Below are 12,316 nucleotides of genomic sequence, written 5' to 3'. Positions count from 1 at the left end.
ATTAAAGAGGACCGGCCCCAGCACCGAGCCCTGGGGGACGCCACTAGTGACTGCCCTCCAACTGGACTTGGCTCCATCTACCACGACTCTTTGGGCCCAGCTATCCAGCCAGTTTCTAACCCAACGAAGCGTGCGCCAGTCCAAGCCACGAGCAGCCAGTTTCTTGAGGAGAATGCTGTGGGAGACGGTGTCAAAAGTCATAATTACTTACTATTGCCTCGGCCATATAATATATATATATATATATTTATTATATAATTTTAATTATATAATAATTATATATAATTATATATATTATATTGTAAATATAATATAATTTTGGAGGATGAGAACTGAAGTAAACAAATCTTCATATGATTTTGAGGTAACAGGACTTCACCTGTTTTATAAATTATTTCAAGCACTATATGCCAAGAGAAATACTATTACAGTTTTATGCTATGCACTAATTCTTTTGTTAAAGCACTTAATGTTCCAATTTATAGACTTTGATCTATGCAGTGTTTTTATCTTCTCTTTTAACAGTGACAGCCACTGACTGTGATTCAAAAGAGAATGCCGAAATACTATATTACTCTTTGAGTCCAGACTTTACTATTACTTCTCATGGTACTATATTTCCAGCAACAAAATTGGACTATGAGCGACCTAACCATCTGTATGAGTTCACAATTATGGCTGTGGATAAAGGGGAAGAGATGAAGACTGGGACAGCAACTGTTAGGATTCATATTTCAAATGTAAATGATGAAGCACTTGAGTTTTCCCAGACAATGTAAATGCATATTCTTAAAATTCTGTTATCTTTTACTGTCTTTTACTGTTGCGTTTTTTATCCTGGTCAGAAGGCTGATCATTATAGGCGGCTAACTGGTTTGTGTTCAATCAAATTTCAGTTAGTCTGACTAAAGCAGGATGATCTTTTGGCTCTGAGATCTTGTTACTAACAGTTTTTTTTTTTTTTAAGGCTTTAAATTTGGTTAATTGTAAGGTTTAGACATTGAAATTGTGCATAGAAAGGGGTGGTATATAGACAGTCTCTTTTGGCAGATCTTGTGTTTCTGTTTTTCCAATATGTTCTTCCAATTAATCTTAGATTAATTAGAAATGAAATTCCATTAGTAGCCTACCAATTAATGATCTTCCATTCACTTACTTTGCTAAAGTCAAGATGTTTGATTGGAAGATCTTGTCAGTTTAAATACATAAATATGTAAACAGTATATTCCAGTTTTTGCTGTGTTTTAAGTAGTTTTTTCGTGCACATCAGATGGATGGCTTACATTGCTATTCACCGTGTGGATGCTTGGGAAGGTTAGCAGTGGGAAGCCACTATTCCTGCTACTCTATGGGAGATACAATAGACTATTGTTAAATGATATTTTGTTTCCTTTTTTTTTCCGTAAACCTCAGTAATGATTTTTATTCTGTATTTGGGACCCAGAGGTATCTGAAGCAATGCCAGAAACGCTGTAAATTTGCATTCAGGTTGTTATCTTAGTAATGAAATTCATTGTGAACTTCTGCATTGGCCTTCTAGAGTAGAAAGGCTCAGAACAAAACCTTGGAAGAGATTTCAACAGTGTGATTTAGTTGAACAAAATGTCAAAGCTGACAGTCATTTTATGTAAAAGTAACCTCGGGCTTCAAAATCTTATGTCTTCCTTTTGTTCCTAAATGTTGCTTAGGAGATACGGCTTAGAAAAAAATGATCTTTTGTAAATAGTTAGTGGATATCCAAATATTTTCAAATACTAAAACAGATTAAGTTTATCACTCTTCAGATGATGCCTACTTTTCATTTATTCATTTGTATTAATATTCAAGGTGATTGAATGCCAAGTCCTGTATCTATTCCCGATTTTTTAATCAGAAATGAGAGATAGCATAAAGATGCTGTAAACATCTCCATAACATATTGGAAGCAGAGTTCATAGTTAAACAAACAAAGCAAACAAACAAAAACCCACCAGCTCATATTTAAAGCTTACTGAAGAACATGATTAAAATGAATATTATTTTAAATTGCCAAACATAAATAAGAACCTTTTCTGTTCCCTATGCAGTACAAGTTATATCTATATAGATGGGTGTTGGAAGTTAATTCAGCTCTTGCAGTTCAAATTGTTTCAAGTGTTTGCTTAACCATGTTAACCAGGATTTAATTTTACTTTATCTTTCAGGTAATGAAAAAAATTTCAAAAGATAAATTTCAAACATAACTTAGATGAAGTTTTCTGTGAGATAAATCATCATGAACACCCATAAATTGGCCCCTGTTGAGAGACTAATTTGCAAGGCTAATACAAATCCAGATGATGATGACGTCCTTCTAATCCTTTGTTTAAATAGATTTATAGTCCGGTATAAACTCTAGATTCCTTGCCATGAGCTTTTTTTCATCACTTATCCTGTGTCTCAATTATGAAATGCCTAAGACTATCGCTCTTTCATTTTGTCGGTTTCCACTTTCTGCTTTTTAAGAAACCTCTTCTGATGACTTGAGCTCCTCTGTCCCTAAATTTCATGTTCACAATTATCAGAACTGCTGTTCATTTGCATTCCAGATTCAGAGTTAAAACAGTGTCCTGAGGTTTGTGACTGAGCTAAACCAGAATAATCTACTTCTCCTACTTCATTGCATATTAAATTGAGGGAGAAAAAAAAAGCTGTCACTACAAAGGTTTTGGTGAAAATGGATATCTAGACAGCAAAAGCTAAGGGAGAGATTTTCTCTGCACCCATGTTCTTTTGCTTTGATATTTATGCATTTCTCAGCATAATGACAATGAGGTGTGATAGTAATTGACTTCATGTAACAGCTGCAGTCACTGGGGTTGTATTTGCAATGAAATATGAAAAGTGGGCCCATGAGCAGACTGAGGTACTCTGAGCCCAGTGATACCCATGTGTATTGTTGGATAGAGCCAGCTGTAATTCCTTGCTATGGCTGAGGTTTGGCATATCTACTACTGTCATATGCTTAGCCTGGCCTATGCCTGATCTAGTCAGATAAAATAATAAATATTTGGGACTTTACTAAGGCAGAGGAATTTCTACTCCTGAGAGCATTAAGCTTAGGCTGATAATGCTGCTTAAGAGCTTACAGTGTCAGTGATGTGTCTGGTCCTGAGAAGAGATTTTTTGTAAAACTGGAGTTACGCACATATCCTCTGGATCTGATTCTCATCTTAGTCATGCTGGTGCAAAGAGTACACTGAAAGCATTTGACAACTTGTGTCAGAAAGTACATTATAACAAACAATGTTTTTAAATGTTTACTTTAATTCTGTGAATCTTGTAAATTGAAAAAAAAAGAATTCTACATTTAGTGTAATTGTTGTCATGAAGATCAGCTTGAAAGCATCAACACTGCTGAAAGTTTACAGTGGAAATTTATGGGAGGGAGCAACGGAAAGATGGTTGGATAAGTCATCTATACTATAATTTCCTTGGTTTATGAAGTAGCATCTTAACAGTGTAATTGCATTAATAAATTACAGATCTCTGCAGTACCCTTTGTATAGGTAATCAGTAAAATCAGTTGTAAAATATTCCTCTATGTATATATTGTTTTCTGTCTAAATTTGTAAGTATGTTGTCATAATTTCATTTAACAGTTACAGGAGTTTTGTTTCTGAAGATGCAGGCCCAAATACACTGGTTGCTACAGTTAATGCTGTTGACCCTGATGGAGATGGTGTGAACTATGATATTCTATCTGGGAGTCAAAAAGGAAATTTTGTTATTGACCCTAAGAAAGGTAATACTGTATTAGCTCTTTGCTGCTACAGAGCCATAATGTTGATTCTGTTGTGATGCACATTAAGATTGTTTTTTATTAGACAACATTTATAAAAACTGAATAGCATATACAATTTTTGGAGCTAGTGCTAATGTAATAAAAAAATGCAGGAGAAAGGTGCAAGTGTTCTAGACTCTCTCATAACATTAAAAAATTGTATCATTTTCCTAAAACCCCTGTATAATTGACAACTCTTATTTGTTTATTTTGTTTATTTATTGTCTGATTTCAGACAATAATTCAGACAAAATAATAATTCAGACAAATTATGAATATATAATAATTCAGACAAAAATTCAGTCAGTAATTTAATAGAGAGCATTGTTATTAATAATGGGTAACTTAAGAGACGAATGTTGATTGGATACCATCTCTTATGTTATGATCCATTGTTTTTTATATAGATGACTGTGTATAAGTAAACTTAAACCTTTTAGCAGTTAATTTTTACAGTCTACCAAGCTTAATTCAGAAAAATTAACTTTTTTTTTTTCAAAACATTTTTTGGCTTTTGTTGCTTTTGTAAGCCAATAAAAGTTTATGTAGTGACTTGCAGCAGTTTAATTTCACAAATGATATCAGAAGAATAGTCTTTACTCCCTTGTCACAGAAATGGCAAGGAGAAGTGGAAATATGTCAACAATAAGTGAAGCAGCTAAAACAGTACATCTGCAAGCAAATTGAGTGACATTGATGCTGTGACAATACTCTGTTGTAATGACAATTGCTGTTATCCCTGATGAATAAGTGAGGTGGTGATTGATGGATGATGAAGTGGATGAATGACAGCTTCTTTCTACATGGTCTCAGACTTGGAAGAGTAGCAAAATGCATGTTTCTGAGGGTATGTCTAAACAGCCTAATGCTGTGGTGATTGTGTTGCAGGAGGAAAACTTTTGCTAATTTCAGTTGAGCTAACACGAAAGACTGCAGCACAAAGGAGACAGACTTCATTGCAATAATAAAGGAATGTACCCATGCTCCCTGGTAGGGCTGAAACAGGTTAAACAGAAGTTTGCCACAATGTTTCTGGATTTTTATTTTTATTTTTGTTATCTTCTGCAGCAGATGAAGATAATGTGCAGGTCAGCTGAGCTGTAGCTGTTGTCTCTTTCAGCTGTGTAGTCATATGTGCAGACCTGTTGTGCTGTCTTCATTTTATTATCAGACTGCAGTAGAAAATACCATAATAATTAAAATGTAGCAGTCTTGTGAATAGTTAGAAAGGTTGGAAGAATAACAGTGATTGGTTAATGTACTAAAAAATAAGAAAAGCTAAAACCTGTTGTTTTTCAGGGCTAGTTAGACTTCATTCAAGTCCATTTCCAAAGTTGCATGGGACAGAGTACATACTTAATGTCATAGCTACTGATGATAATGCCTCCGGAGGGACCTGTTTTCTTACAAGTACTGCTCAGGTTATTGTGAAAATTGATGATGTCAACAACAACAAACGTGTCTTTCAGAAGGTGAATACATGAGGCTAGATGATATACATTAGATTGTGTGGTGCATGTTTAAGACTGTTGCCACTGCAAGTGGTGCAGCAGATAAGTTATTCAAGACGTGATCCACTTTCTTTTTCTCCTCTTGATACCACTGTCTTCTCCATCTTTCCCGTCCCTCTCCTGAGCCTTATATGGTTTGTTCTCTTGTGGCAGAGCAGCTCCTGTAAGCAGACTTTTTCCTGAACCCCAGCTCATCTGTCATTTTAGAAAAGATTAGGTTGGGTGAATAACTTTTGGTGTTTCATTATGACGCATGAGGAGGGATCAATAGGTGTATCTATCCAGTGGACTTGTTCCAAAGTGTTCCAAAACACCTCCCTAAATTTCATTGTCTTCTTGTGATGATTATAAGTCTGGAATTGATGAAAGAAAAGATTGAAGGTATTTTATCTTGAATTGTAAAGTACTGTAAAAATAAATGCTTGAATGTGTTTTCAGAATGTTCACTTGTATTTAACATTCTGTTGTCAAAAAATTTCAAGTTTGATGCTAATGGCTAATATGTTGATGAATAATGTTGCACGTTTTAAAAAGTCCATGACTGCTTAATTAAGTCTTGCAAATTATCATTAATCTGTTCTTGACAAACTTACTTTGAATAGAAAGCTGGTATATGTCCAAATATTTTAATTAGTTGGAGTTGCATAGTTTTCATATAACCACAAAATAGCAAGTAAAGTGCTTAAGTTAATCATGATACAGATAAAAACATCAGCATATCTGAATGGCAGTGTGGCTAAATAGTGTGTTTTTTTTTTTTCTTTTTTCTTTTTTTTCCCTCTAATGTATTATTAAATCATATGGCAAGTTACATGCTTGATTGTTTTTGGTTTTGTTTGTATCCCCTCTCAGTGTCAGTATTATCGGGAACATGCTTCCGTATTGGAAAACCAGCCTTCAGAGACAGTTGTACTGCAAGTTGAAGCCACTGATGCTGATGAAGGAGCCAATGGTATAGTGAAATATGGCTTGATGCACAGAGATGGTATCCTACCAGCATTTAGTATTCATCCAGACACAGGTAAATGGAATATCATAACTCGTTATCAAACAAGACTTAAGGGGGCTGGGTCGGTTAGTGGATGGAGCAGGAGTGCAGGTGGTGTTTTCATCCATCCCTACGGTGGCAGGGAGGGGTACAGAGAGGACACGGAAAGCCCACCTGTTAAACACGTGGCTCCGGGGCTGGTGCCAACGCAGAAATCTTGTTTTTTTCGATCATGGGGCACTTTACTCAGCACCTGGCCTGATGGCCTCAGACGGGTCCCTATCTTTTAGGGGAAAAAGGATCGTGGGCCAGGAGCTGGCAGGGCTTGTTGAGAGGGCTTTAAACTAGGTAAGAAGGGGGATTGGGCTGAAGCTAGGATTGTTGGAGCTGTGCCAGGGGGAACAATAGCAAGGCCGGGGGATAAGGCAATGGCCCAGCTGAAGTGCATCTACACCAATGCACGCAGCATGGGTAACAAACAGGAGGAGCTGGAAGCCATCGTGCAGCAGGCAGGCTACAACTTGGTTGCCATCACGGAGATGTGGTGGGACCAGTCTCATGACTGGAGTGCTGCAATGCCTGGCTATAAGCTCTTCAGAAGGGACAGGCAGCACAGAAGGGGTGGTGGTGTGGCTCTCTATATTAGAGAGTCTTTCGATGTTGTAGAACTCAAGGCTGGGAATGACAAGGATCCTAACCCTTTGGGTTAGGATCGGCGGGGCCAACAAGGCTAGTGTCCTGGTCGGGGTCTGTTATAGACCGACGAACCAGGATGAGGAGACGGATGAGGAGTTCTACACGCAGCTGACAGAAGTTGTGAAATCGTTGGCGCTTGTTCTCGTGGGGGACTTCAACTTCCCTGACATATCCTGGAAGCACAACACAGCCCAGAGAAAGCAGTCTAGGAGGTTTCTGGAGAGCGTGGAAGATAGCTTCCTGACTCAGCTGGTTAGTGAACCTACCAGGGGTGGTGCCCCGCTAGACTTTCTCTTCACAAACAGAGAAGGACTGGTGGAGGATGTGATTGTCGGGAGCTGTCTTGGGCAGAGTGACCACGAAATGGTGGAGTTCACTATTCTTGGCGAGGCCAGGAAGGGGACCAGTAAAACCTCTGTATTGGACTTTCGGAGGGCTGACTTTGAGCTGCTCAGGACACTAGTTGGTGGAGTCCCTTGGGAGGCGGTTCTGAAGGGCAGAGGGGTCCAGGAAGGCTGGGCGCTCGTCAAGAGGGAAATCTTAATGGTTCAGGAGCGGTCTGTCCCCACGTGCCCAAAGACGAGCTGGCGGGGAAGAAGACCAGCCTGGCTCAATTGTGGCTTGAGCTTAGGAGAAAAAAGAGGGTTTATAATCTTTGGAAAAGTGGGCAGGCCACTAGGGAGGACTATAAGAATGTAGCGAGGCTGTGCAGGGACAAAATTAGAAAGGCCAAAGCTCATCTGGAGCTCAATCTGGCTACTGCCGTTAAAGATAACAAAAAACGTTTCTATAAATACATCAACACAAAAAGGAGGACTAAGGAGAATCTCCATCCTTTACTGGATGCGGGGGGAAACTTAGTTACAAGAGATGAGGAAAAGGCGGAGGTGCTCAATGCCTTCTTTGCCTCAGTCTTTAGTGGCAAGAGCAGTTGTTCTCTGGATACCCAGTACCCTGAGCTGGTGGAAGGGGATGGGGAGCAGGATGTGGCCCTCACCATCCACGAAGAACTGGTTGGTGACCTGCTACGGCACTTGGATGTGTGCAAGTCGATGGGGCCGGATGGGATCTACCCAAGGGTACTGAGTGAACTGGCAGAGGAGCTGGCCAAGCCACTATCCATCATTTATCAGCAGTCCTGGCTATCGGGGGAGGTCCCAGTTGACTGGCAGCTAGCAAACGTGACGCCCATCTACAAGAAGGGCCGGAGGGTAGACCCGGGAAACTACAGGCCTGTCAGTTTGACCTCAGTACCAGGGAAGCTCATGGAGCAGATCCTCCTGAGAGTCATCATGCAGCACTTGCAGGGCAATCAGGCGATCAGGCCCAGTCAGCATGGGTTTATGAAAGGCAGGTCCTGCTTGACGAACCTGATCTCCTTCTATGACAAAGTGACGCGCTGGGTGGATGAGGGAAAGGCTGTGGATGTGGTCTGCCTTGACTTCGGCAAGGCTTTTGACACCATCCCCCACAGCATTCTCCTCAAGAAACTGGCTGCTCTTGGCTTGGACTGGCGCACGCTTCGTTGGGTTAGAAACTGGCTGGATAGCTGGGCCCAAAGAGTCGTGGTGAATGGAGTCAAATCCAGTTGGAGGGCAGTCACTAGTGGTGTCCCCCAGGGCTCGGTGCTGGGGCCAGTCCTCTTTAATATCTTCATTGATGATCTGGACGAGGGCATTGAGTGCACCCTCAGTAAGTTTGCAGATGACACCAAGCTATGCGCGTGTGTCGATCTGCTCGAGGGTAGGAAAGCTCTGCAGGAGGATCTGGATAGGCTGGACCGATGGACTGAGGTCAACTGCATGAAGTTTAACAAGGCCAAGTGCCGGGTCCTGCACCTGGGGCGCAATAACCCCAAGCAGAGCTACAGGCTGGGAGAGGAATGGTTGGAGAGCTGCCAGGCAGAGAAGGACCTGGGTGTGATGGTGGATAGTCGGCTGAATATGAGCCAGCAGTGTGCTCAGGTGGCCAAGAAGGCCAACGGCATCCTGGCTTGTATCAGAAACAGTGTGACCAGCAGGGCTAGGGAGGTGATCGTCCCCCTGTACTCGGCTCTGGTGAGGCCGCACCTCGAGTACTGTGTTCAGTTTTGGGCCCCTCGCTACAAGAAGGACATCGAGGTGCTTGAGCGGGTGCAGAGAAGGGCGACGAAGCTGGTGAGGGGCCTGGAGAACAAGTCCTACGAGGAGCGGCTGAGGGAGCTGGGCTTGTTCAGCCTGGAGAAGAGGAGGCTCAGGGGCAACCTTATTGCTCTCTACAGATACCTCAAAGGAGGCTATAGCGAGGTGGGGGTTGGCCTGTTCTCCCACATGCCTGGTGACAGGATGAGGGGGAATGGGCTAAAGTTGCACCAGGGGAGTTTTAGGTTATATGTTAGGAAGAACTTCTTTACCGAAAGGGTTGTTGGACACTGGAACAGGCTGCCCAGGGAAGTGGTGGAGTCACCATCCCTGGAAGTCTTTAAAAGACGTTTAGATGTAGAGCTTAGTGATATGGTTTAGTGGGGACTGTTAGCGTTAGGTAGAGATTGGACTCGATGATCTTGAGGTCTCTTCCAACCTAGAAATTCTTTGATTCTGTGATTCTGTTACTGATACTGGCACATAGAAACCACTTCATTAGGCTGATGGAAAACAAGCTTAAATATGATCAGACTTTGTGCTTTGCATTGAGGTTTTTTGATAGCAGACAAAATATAAGATGTATTAACTGCATGAACATTCTGCTTTTAACTTCATACATGTCCAGTAGAACTAGAACTAGATTTGATATTTTCCCTGAAACGTGGAAATTCTGCATTGTGAAATAACTTCTGTGTATCTGTAAGTAGATTTTAAAAATACATATTTTAGGTGCACATTATCTGGTAGCATTGTTAATGGTATATAAATGATTTATCCATATGACAGAGTAGTCTTACAAATGACCAAGAGACTAAAATGTTTGGAAGGGCAAAACTAAATGCAGGCAGAATTTTTAGAGGATAAAGGACATGGAAATTTGTCTCTTAAAGTTAGTTTGGTATTATCTTTCTGAACTAAAATCAATTGTATATAGATATGAGTGTTTATGAAGATTGTGTCTGCCTGAGCAGTACAGTTTAAGTTCTTGAAATTGTTAAATCTTGTGACTGAAGCCTTGAACCTAGAATTTGCATTATATGTATATTTAGCCTATTGGCTTATATCTCAATGTATCGACAATCAAATAAACATCTAAATACAGTATTGTTAAATGCGTAGTATTTTAATTCTGGTATTTAATTTGTTTTCAGGAGTTCTGACAACTATACAAGTATTTGATAGAGAAAAACAGAGGGAATATTCTATCACTCTGACGGTAACAGACCAGGCAGCAGAACCACTCACAGGAATATGTCAGATAAATGTTATCATTCTGGACCAAAATGACAATGATCCCAGATTTGAAAACACCCACTATAAACGTAATTGAGAGTCATTGGATAGAATTTCAGTGCCTTGAGTGTGAGCTTAACTGATGTCTAAAATTATTGGATTTTTGTCTTTCATAGCAGTAAATTCTGTGACTAATTGAGTGATTGAAGCCAGAGGTGCACTTATCTTAGTTAATTGCAGAATTGCATGTATAATATTCATTAAAAACCTGGTATTTCTCAGTTAGTTATAATATACAAATCCAAGAAAGTAGTTTCTGATTTTGTGCAATAAGCTAAAATTCCATTTGCTTATATTTCATACAAAGCAATTAGTCCTTTAGTTTAAAAAAAAAAAAAAAGCAAAACCAGAAAACTGGAAAAAGTAATAGACTGAATAAGAATTCCAGTTTATGAATGTGATAATACAAATTTAAATGTGATCCATAGCTCAGATATTCTAGAGCCTCAAAAATAATCTGTGTCTGTGCTAAACTTACCAAAATTGACGTATTCTGTGTAGTATTCTCTGGAATAACAACTTCATAGCTGTCCCTTTCCCACTGTGGAGGTTGGCTTTTTGCACTGGTAATAGTAACAGCTCTTGAAACAACTGGTAATCATAACAGCTCTTGAAAACATCATTTGATTTTATGGGCGTTGTTCCAAGGGGGAAAAAGTGATATCTTCCATACATTTTTACTTTAGTATTTCTTCATATTTCTTAGTAAGATGTTCATGGTACTTTAGTGAATTAATGATCAGCTTGAAATAACCTTCCCTTACGTTAGATTTCCTAAGGGAACACACAATAGTTGGGACCAGCTTTCTTTGAGTTGCAGCCCATGATGATGACTACGGCTCAAATACTCCATAGCGAATGAAGAACCAGATTATTTACAGATTAACCCTACTACAGGCTGGATGTTTGTCAACCAACCCATATCTCAGGTATGGTGCTTATTTTCCTTTTGAACTGGCCATCTCAATATATCATAAGAGGCATGGAAGTCATGACATTGTTCTCATTGACATGTTACCCCTTCATTTTAAAGGATTAGTATGTTCTGTTCAAATTAAACCTGAGTCTCAGGCTTTTAGCTGATGAGCTCCTTGACTGTGAATTGCATGCAAGCAAGCCCTGCTTTCAGCTTGAAAGTAGCTTGAAAGTATTGACTCTAAGAACACTACAGACCTAGTAACAAAAACGGTTGATAGGTGAACTTAAGAACTTAGGGATTTGACAAAGATTTTGTTGTTGTTGATAGTTTATTTTAAATTTAGGATGTATAAAATTTTCTAATTTTTTGAGACAAATGTCAGTGTTTACCAGCAATCATTAATAAAGAAAAAGAGCAGATTATTCAGCAACCTTGCACCTACTTCGTATTCTGAGTTTAGTCTTCTCCATTCATGGATGTTTTCCTTTCATGCAGATTTTCTTAAGTATGCCTTTAACTCATGTTTTCATTATTTTGCTAAAAAACTCATCTGAGCCCTGATCAAAACCCTCTGTAATGAGCACTCTTTTGCTCTTCATTTATAATTCACGAGATTATTGCTACAGATGGAGGTAATAGGAGCAGTAAAGTTGAACTTGTGGTAACTATTACAAGTGCAAAAAGCCAACCTCCACAGTGGGAAAGGGACAGCTATGAAGTTGTTATTCCAGAGAATACTACACAGAATACGTCAATTTTGGTAAGTTTAGCACAGACTTGATTATTTTTGAGGCTCTAGAATATCTGAATATGCTTATTTGCTTAAATATAGTGAGCTGTATAATTTTGTGTATTGCAGTGGCCAGTGATTTGATATTAGTTTTATTTCAAAAATGCTAACAATAACCAGCATTTTTTGCTTTAATTTATGTGAGTGCAACCACTATTTAATTTCCTTCCCACTTGGATATTCAAATTTTTTGA

The 12,316-nt window shown here is 39.4% G+C and overlaps 1 pseudogene across 1 annotated transcript in view; it reads left to right on the top strand.

The window, feature by feature from the left end:
• The window catches only part of LOC311214336 (neural-cadherin-like), a 64,011-nt pseudogene that overhangs the window by 21,323 nt on the left and 30,372 nt on the right, over window positions 1-12,316 (top strand). Inside the window, exons 6-12 of the transcript in view lie at window positions 526-775; window positions 3,621-3,763; window positions 5,102-5,274; window positions 6,166-6,334; window positions 10,272-10,442; window positions 11,183-11,342; window positions 11,925-12,092. The product of the transcript in view is annotated as a neural-cadherin-like (transcript). The remainder of the gene's footprint in view (window positions 1-525; window positions 776-3,620; window positions 3,764-5,101; window positions 5,275-6,165; window positions 6,335-10,271; window positions 10,443-11,182; window positions 11,343-11,924; window positions 12,093-12,316) is intronic.

This window comes from Netta rufina, assembly GCF_964035555.1.
Source record: "Netta rufina genome assembly, chromosome: 13".
In the NCBI taxonomy this organism is placed as follows: Eukaryota; Metazoa; Chordata; class Aves; order Anseriformes; family Anatidae; genus Netta; species Netta rufina.
Note: the sequence above shows the minus strand (reverse complement) of the source record. Positions and strands in the feature narration are given on the sequence as shown.